At 45.4% G+C, this 7,943-nt stretch overlaps 1 long non-coding RNA gene across 1 annotated transcript; it reads left to right on the top strand.

Annotated features, from left to right (window-relative positions):
- Positions 1–2,604: 2,604 nt before the first annotated feature.
- LOC142468994 (uncharacterized) lies at positions 2,605–7,838 on the top strand. Its single transcript, XR_012788932.1, has 5 exons — positions 2,605–2,740; positions 3,511–3,531; positions 3,793–3,829; positions 6,024–6,086; positions 7,622–7,838. It is a non-coding gene; the product is annotated as an uncharacterized LOC142468994 (long non-coding RNA).
- Positions 7,839–7,943: the final 105 nt, after the last annotated feature.

Here is a 7,943-nt window from a genome sequence, read left to right as displayed (position 1 = left end):
ACATCTTTCTCTCTCCTCTCCCCCCAGCACGTCTTTCTCTCTCCTCTCCCCCAGCATGTCTTTCTCTCTCCTCTCCCCCCAGCACGTCTTTCTCTCTCCTCTCCCCCAGCACATCTTTCTCTCTCCTCTCCCCCCAGCATGTCTCTCTCCATCCTCTCCCCCCAAGATGTCTTTCTCCCTCCTCTCCCCCCAGCATGTCTTTCTCCCTCCTCTCCCCAGCACGTCTTTCTCTCTCCTCCCCCCCAGCACGTCTTTCTCCCTCCTCTCCCACACAAGCATGTCTCTCTCTCCTCTCCCTCCCAGCACGTCTTTCTCCCTCCTCTCCCCCAGCACGTCTTTCTCCCTCCTCTCCCACACAAGCATGTCTCTCTCTCTTCTCCCCCAGCACGTCTTTCTCCTCTCCCACACTAGCATGTCTTTCTCTCTCTCCTTTCACCCAGCACGCCTTTCTCCTCTCCCCAGCACACCTTTCTCCTCTCCTCCCCACCATGTCTTTCTCTCTCCTCTCCTCCCCACCATGTCTTTCTCTCTCCTCTCCTCCCCACCATGTCTTTCTCTCTCCTCTCCCCCGCATGTCTTTATTTTATAATTCATTTTATATCATTATTTCTATCTGATCCTCCTCATGTTTTTATCTTATTCATTTCCCCTCATGTCTATTTTTTCTCCTCACACGTGCTTTCTTTCTATTTAACAACCCCTCGTACCTTTCTTTTCCCTCGTATGTATTTCTCTCCTACTTTATTTTCCCATTGTTTTTTTTTCTCTTCCTTTGTTGATCTCTTCACCTTTCGTGTCTGTTTCTCCCCCTGGTCTGTCCCTTCCCTCTCACCTCTCTAGTGAGACCCCACTCACTGGCCAAGGTAGTTGCTCTCTGTCTTTGCTTGTGCAAAGTACTCTGTTCCTGCTTGAGCTCTGCCTTTGTTCCTGCGATTGCCTGTCTGTGATTGAACTTCTGCTTGGACCTGACTACAGCCGTCCAGACCACTGTCTGAGGCCTCACCCACTCAGTGCTCATCAGAGAGGAAGGGATTTCCTCTTCTGTCTGCGTCTTGTAGCGCAATGACTTGCAGGAAGGGGTCCTGGAAAGCAGTACTGGCTGTCCCCTCCTTGGCGATGGCTGGGCACCAACCTCCACCTGCAGATATTTGCTAAGGAAATGACTTCTAAAATATGTTTTGTTTTTCTTTTCAGCCACAGATGAAAAATACAATAGGTAATTTAAATACAGCATGCCATTTATTATATGCAGTTAGTATAGGCGCAAAGATGCATTGCAATAGAAGAATAATGTTTTTTTTAGCTGCACCGTAAACACAGAACTTGATAAAACCCACCATAAAACACCGGGGTCAGCTACTTGTGACCTTGGGTATGTACCGTATGTCCCTATATCTTCCCTGTACCTCAGGTTCCAAAAACCTCGTACTCGGGTTGCAATAATGTATATGTACACGGCTGTTGATTACACTGTCAGCGCTATGCAAGAAAAAAGTGTATCCTGTAACTCCTCCCAACGTCTTCTTCTTATTGCGTCTCCCTGAGTAACAGACTCCGGTACATTGGGAACAATTGCAGCAAAGATATTGGCTCTAGGAGATGCAGCGGCTGTGTTCCAACATTGTGTGTGTGTATACATACATGTATATACATTTTTCAGTGTGTGCTGCCATACTCTCTCACTCTCTCACTCTAAGAGACATACATAGGAACCACAGGTGCACTATATTTCATACTCTCACTGCCTTTCATTTGTCTAGCAGAAACATTTCTACATAAACTTGTTGAACCAGGGACCTAACAATCTACTGTGATTCAGAGAGCCAAACACAGCGAGATACAATGAATGTACTGTATGCCATTGGCAGCATCCATTCACATATTCTGTATTGTGCAGGGGCTTCAAAAGCAGTCAGTGTGATTATAGTGACTCACGGGGGTCTCTCTTTCCTTGTAGACAAATATATGAGCCAATACCATGCCACCCAACGCTATCCACAATTTCTAGCTGGGGGTAAGTACTTAACCCAACAGGATTGTAAATCTAAGGTGTTGGGAGAGGGTTGTACCTCTTCTGTTAATTCTCTCATAATTCAGTGATTTCTGCTTTCAACCCAGTTCTGTGTGATGTGTGAAAGACAGCAATCCCAATATTTAATAGGGTGGCCCCTAGCTCTGACAGAAGGCTGGGGGTAATAGGACTGACATCGGGCAGGAGGTATATGTTACTGGCAAGTGGTAAAGGGGAGATGTACAGTAACTCGTGAGGAATTAGAGATGGCACTGATAGATATAAGTAGAGGTAGCAAAGAAGGAGTAGTTTGCTGGGATAGCTAACATGGGCACTGGAAGACTAAAAGTATTTATAATACTCGCTGTCATTGGTCTTGGGCTTCTTTTGTAGTTCGGCGGAGGAAGTCTCTTCCAGCACGTCATCAAAGGTAGAATTTACCAATATTTATAGCTGCACGTTGATGGAGGAGGAGGAGGAGGAGGAGATGAAAGAAGAGGAGGAGGTCTCTTTTGATCTGGAGGAGGAGAAGGTGGCGGAGGCGGTGGAGGAGGATGCAGAGGAGGAGGAGGCAGAGGCGGAGGAGGCGGCGGCGAAGGTGGAGGAGACGGCGAAGGTGGAGGAGGAGGTTGAAGTGGAGGAGGCTGGAAGGGTCTCTCCCTTAAGACGGGCTCTGCATCATCTAAGAGCCGTCATTCGTCGGGCAGCTCCGGAGGCTGCAATAGAACAGTGAGTTCTATAGAGTAAAGCTGCCACTGCCAATGAACGCAGAGAGGGTCACAGGCACACTGTAATAGCACAGGCACACTAATATAGATCAATTGCCGGTGCTCTTGGAGATGGGGAAGATCTTGTGCTACCCCAGGGAGATCACGAAGTAGAAGGAAAGCATCCAGGCACACAGTGTTGCCAAAAAAAGTTAATTTAATGGCAATACCAACATTTCGACCACATAAGCAGTCTTTCCTTCTACTTCGCTGCCACTGCCAATTGCCGTGCATGGAGGGCTGGGTAGGAAAGTGAATGTGTCGCGGGCCATGAACTTTCAGACCAACGTATAATTCTTTGCAAACCTACGGTGTTCAAAAACAGCACAAACGTACTAAATTCCACCTACTGTATGTCTCTGCTCATGTTTTCTCAGGATTTTGTGTATATATATATATATATATATATATAATTTTTTGTTTGTTTTTAAGCTCAAAGAAGCAACCTTCAAAAAAGTTACATTTGCTTTCCTTTAATGGAGTGTAAGCACAATCAGATTTTAAAAAATATCGAACTATATAGAGTGAAAGCGACGACTTTGTCCAAAATAAATTTAATTTGCAAAGAAATGTAAATTTCACTACAATTTCAAACTTGAAAAAAATTCCGCCCATCTGTACCGTTAGCTGCAGAGATTCTGTGTTTGAGTTTAATGCAGTTTGGGTGATATACTCAGGTTACACATAGAAAAGTGTGTGCTGTGTCTAACAATTTGTCTTTCCCCCCTCCAGGCGAGCACCTCGCAGGCGAAGGTAAATAATACCATGATTAACACCTTCTGTCACAGATATGCACTCACACTTGAGCCACACTGCGCTGTGCACCCGCACATACATTTATATATATATATTATTATTTTTATATCAGTTCTGGAGCAAAACTGGTGCAGAGAGGCACTTTTATGTTGCATCTATTAGCATCAAAGCAGGTACACTTTGCAGAATCTCTGCTTGGGTCTCCTATAACCACTAGTTCTTGCTGTTAAGATTTAAATACACTTTTTTCTTTTTCAGGTGCTCCTGCCTCTGGAGCTGCTTCGGCAGATATTAGGTACAGTAAAGTCAAATAGGCGGCTATGCACTAAGCTCCGTTAAGTCACTTTTAGAGCGCAAAGTGCTCTTCGATCGTGATTTTTGGCTCAACCCGATGCACTAAGCAACGCAAACAGGCACTTTGCGCTCTAAAAATGACTTTTTTCAGGGATTTTTTCTAAGTCCAACTTTGCTCGATCGCAGGCCTGTTTGCGTGAAATTCTGCCCTTAAGCGGGATGCACAAAGCAACGCAACCGTAGCAAACGCGAAAGTTGCGTTGATTAGAACACGGCTGGTCAGAGTAGACGCAAAGAAATCTGGACTTAGAAAAAATTCTGTTTTTTTTTTTTTTTGCATGCGCAAATTCCATACAGCAGGCCGGCGGGTGTCCCCGGCTGACCCCGCGGGGGTCCCCGGCTCACCAAGCGGGGGTCCCCGCGGGAGTGCGGGGGTCCCTGCGGGAGTCCGGGGGTCCCCACGGCCGTCCCGGGGTCCCCGCGGGCCTGCGGTACCAATGTTGCACCTCCAAAAATAAAAAACAACCATTCTAACTAAATACACCCCCTAACACATACTATACAGTAATGGCCAAAATTACTATTATCCAAATATGGATAATAATGCATTTGGCCATTTTAAATACATATAAATTACAATAAATACAGTCAAAACATTTAACACTTACGTTTTACAGGCACCCACGATGAAGGCCGTCTTCATCCTCATCTTCATTCTGCCCATGCCCCTACGGTGCTGCAAAACATGCACAACAATTACAATAGCCAATGTAATGTCCCCTAACACCATAATCACCATAGCGGTTATTAACCGCTACAATCATTAAGGGGTTAACCCACCCTCACCCACCACTCGGGAGGCCTACATACCCTCCCACTCTAACCCTCCACCCCGTGACGCCTAACTACCCTCACCCACTACCCACAAGGGAGGCCTACCCACATAAACTTGGGGCCAATACACCTCCCCCCCCCCCCAACAGCTAGAGTACAATAATGTGCCAAATAATGTGCCAAATAACTATTATCCAGATATGGATAATATATTATTTGCCCATTATGAAACACATAAAACATCCACAAATCAAAACATGAATTTTTAATCTTAAAACCACAACATTGCATGTTAAAATAAATACAGCAGCCATTGCAAATATAAAAAAAACAAACTGCAGCTAAGCAAATGTGAAAATAAAAATCAAGCGCAAATAATATCACAACAGATCAAAGGTAACACAGATGATATACTATCCTTAATGAGTGCAGCTCCTGACGTAGAATTCAAACCAAATTCAATCAGCAAACGAAGGAGAAACAGGTGCACAAATAACATCAGGACATGTAAAAGAGAGTAAAAACAGCAGCTTTATTTTGTCATTGTTGTGAATAATGTAGTTTGTATTTAGCTAAAGGCTTCTTTATAGTAGTAAGATTAGAATGATGGTGGTTACTTTAAATTAGAATTGTTTTGGCAATGTTTTGGCTTTAGCAATTGAATAGGGAATTGTATAATTGATTTGTATTGTATTTTAATTGTTTGAGGAAATGGATTAATTGACTGATGCTAATTGTATTGATGTTGGTTAGTTTCTAATTGATTTTCAGGATGGCATTGGTGGTTAGGGGACATTGTTCATAGTGTATTTTATTGTTACATATATTTTGCATAGTGTTATATGATGCACTGATTAATTGCATCATGTACACACAAGGCAATTGTGTGACATTTCATAGACATTTGTGTAGCTGCATTTTGGTTTTTTTTAGATTTGCAATGGCTGCTGTATTTATTTTAACATGCAATGTGGTAGTTTTAAGATTAAAAATTCATGTTTTGATTTGTGGATGTTTTATGTGTTTCATAATGGGCAAATAATATATTATCCATATCTGGATAATAGTTATTTGGCACATTATTGTACTGTAGCTGTTGGGGGGGGAGAGTGTATTGGCCCCAAGGGTATGTGGGTAGGCCTCCCTTGTGGGTAGTGGGTGAGGATGGTTAGGCCTCACGGGGTGGGGGGTTAGAGTGGGAGGGTATGTAGGCCTCCCGAGTGGTGGGTGAGGGTGGGTGAGGGTGGGTTAACCCCTTAATGACTGTAGCGGTTAATAACCGCTATGGTGATTAAGGGGTTAGGGGACATTACATTGTTGTGCATGTTTTGCATGTTGTAATTGTTGTGCATGTTTTGCAGCATGGGCATGGGCAGAATGAAGATGAGGATGAAGACGGCCTTCATCGTGAGTGCCTGTAAAACGTAAGTGTTAAATGTTTTGACTGTATTTATTGTAATTTATATGTATTTAAAATGGGCAAATGCATTATTATCCATATTTGGATAATACAGTAGTAATTTTGCCCATTACAGTACTGTATGTGTTAGGGGGCGGGGGGGATGTGTGTTGTTTATTGGGGGCAATTGTCCCCAATAAACATGCTAATGTGCCTTAACCCCTTCATTGCCTTAGCGGCTATCCGCTAAGGTAATGAAGCTGCATTAATGTATTTTTATTAATAGTGTGCGGGAGCAGGGGGTCCCCTGAGCTGAACCGCATTGATTTCAGCCTCAGAGACCCCCTGCTTCCCGAGTTACAGGCCCCGGTTTGGGGCATCGGTGCCAGTGCGGACGCCATCTTTATAGAGCCCACGTCGCGTCTTGGACGCTATAAAGATGGCGGCGGCACTGGCACCCGATGCCCCATACCGGGGCCTGTAACTCGGGAAGAAGGGGGTCTCTGAGGCAGAAATCAATGCGGTTCAGCTCAGGGGACCCCCTGCTCCCGCACACTATTATTAAAAATACATTAATGCTGCTTCATTACCATAGCGTATAGCCGCTACGGTAATGAATTATTGTTTATTGTTATGTGTGTTTTAATACTAGTGTAGATGTGCAGGGGGTCTCCTGAGCTGAACCGCATTGGTTTCAGGTCCGAGGACCCCCTAGTTCAGGAGATACAGGCCCCTTTATGGGGTGCCGGTATCCCCTGCAGAATGTAAATAACCCGGTCACGTGACGCGGGAGCTTTAAACTGCAGGGGATACCGGCACCCCATAACGGGGCCTGTAACTCCTGAAGTAGGGGGTCCTCGGACCTGAAACTAATGCGGTTCAGCTCGGGAGACCCCCCTGCTCATGTACACTATTATTAAAATGTTTTTATTTAGTGTACGATCGCCTGTAACAGTCTTGCATGGAGATAGCAAATCTCCATGCAAATGTTACAGGCGGCTTTTTTTTCTATCAGCTAGCGAACGGAGAGGTTCAGAACGCTAGCAGGGCGAAAAAAAGCAAACCGTACGCTGTGGCTGTTTTGAGCTATTTTGAGCAGGTACGTTAAAAAATGGCCTCAAGGCCTTAGTGGATCGCGTCCCCGGCCTCACTTTTTAACCTACCTGCTTTTAGGCCAAATCAAAACGCAAAGCCATTGAGCTTAGTGCATAGCCCCCATAGTTCCCAGAAAACATGATTTTTTTGGAGGTCTGGGAGTCTCTAGAGCAGGGCTGGCGTTGCTATCGGTGCCGATGCACCGAGCACAACGGTTACAGAGGCCCCGTGCCCCGCGGTTACAGAGGCCCCGTGCCCCACGGTTACAGAAGCCCCGAGCCCCGAGGTTTCAGAGGCCCAAAGCCCCGAGGTTTCAGAGGCCCCATGCCCCACGGTTACAGAGGCCCCATGCCCCGCGGTTACAGAGGCCCCGTCTCTTCCCCACAACAATTAACGTGATTGCCGGGGGAGAGCACGGCACATCTGTAACTCTCTTACCTTCTACTTCACCATCTCTTCCTGCAGGGTCCCTCATCGTGGCCTCGTGACGTCAGATGGTGTTACGTTGCCATGACAGCAGGACGTCACCTGACATTGTGACGGCAACGCAGCAACACATTGCTATAAGGGGTCACCGCATGACATCACAATGATTTTCATATAGATTAAATAATTGGGGACAATATATGAGTGGGAAATGGCTTATCTTTTGTTTCTTTCTTTTAGAGCAGGGGTGGGGAACGTCCGGCCCGCGGGCCGCATAAGGCCCGCTAAATGATTTGGTCCGGCCCCCGTGTGGCCCTGCCCTTTATATTTAAAAAAAATAATAATTTAAAAAAAAAAATGG

The sequence above is a fragment of the Ascaphus truei genome, chromosome 1 (assembly GCF_040206685.1).
Source record: "Ascaphus truei isolate aAscTru1 chromosome 1, aAscTru1.hap1, whole genome shotgun sequence".
Lineage (NCBI taxonomy): Eukaryota > Metazoa > Chordata > Amphibia > Anura > Ascaphidae > Ascaphus > Ascaphus truei.
Note: the sequence above shows the minus strand (reverse complement) of the source record. Positions and strands in the feature narration are given on the sequence as shown.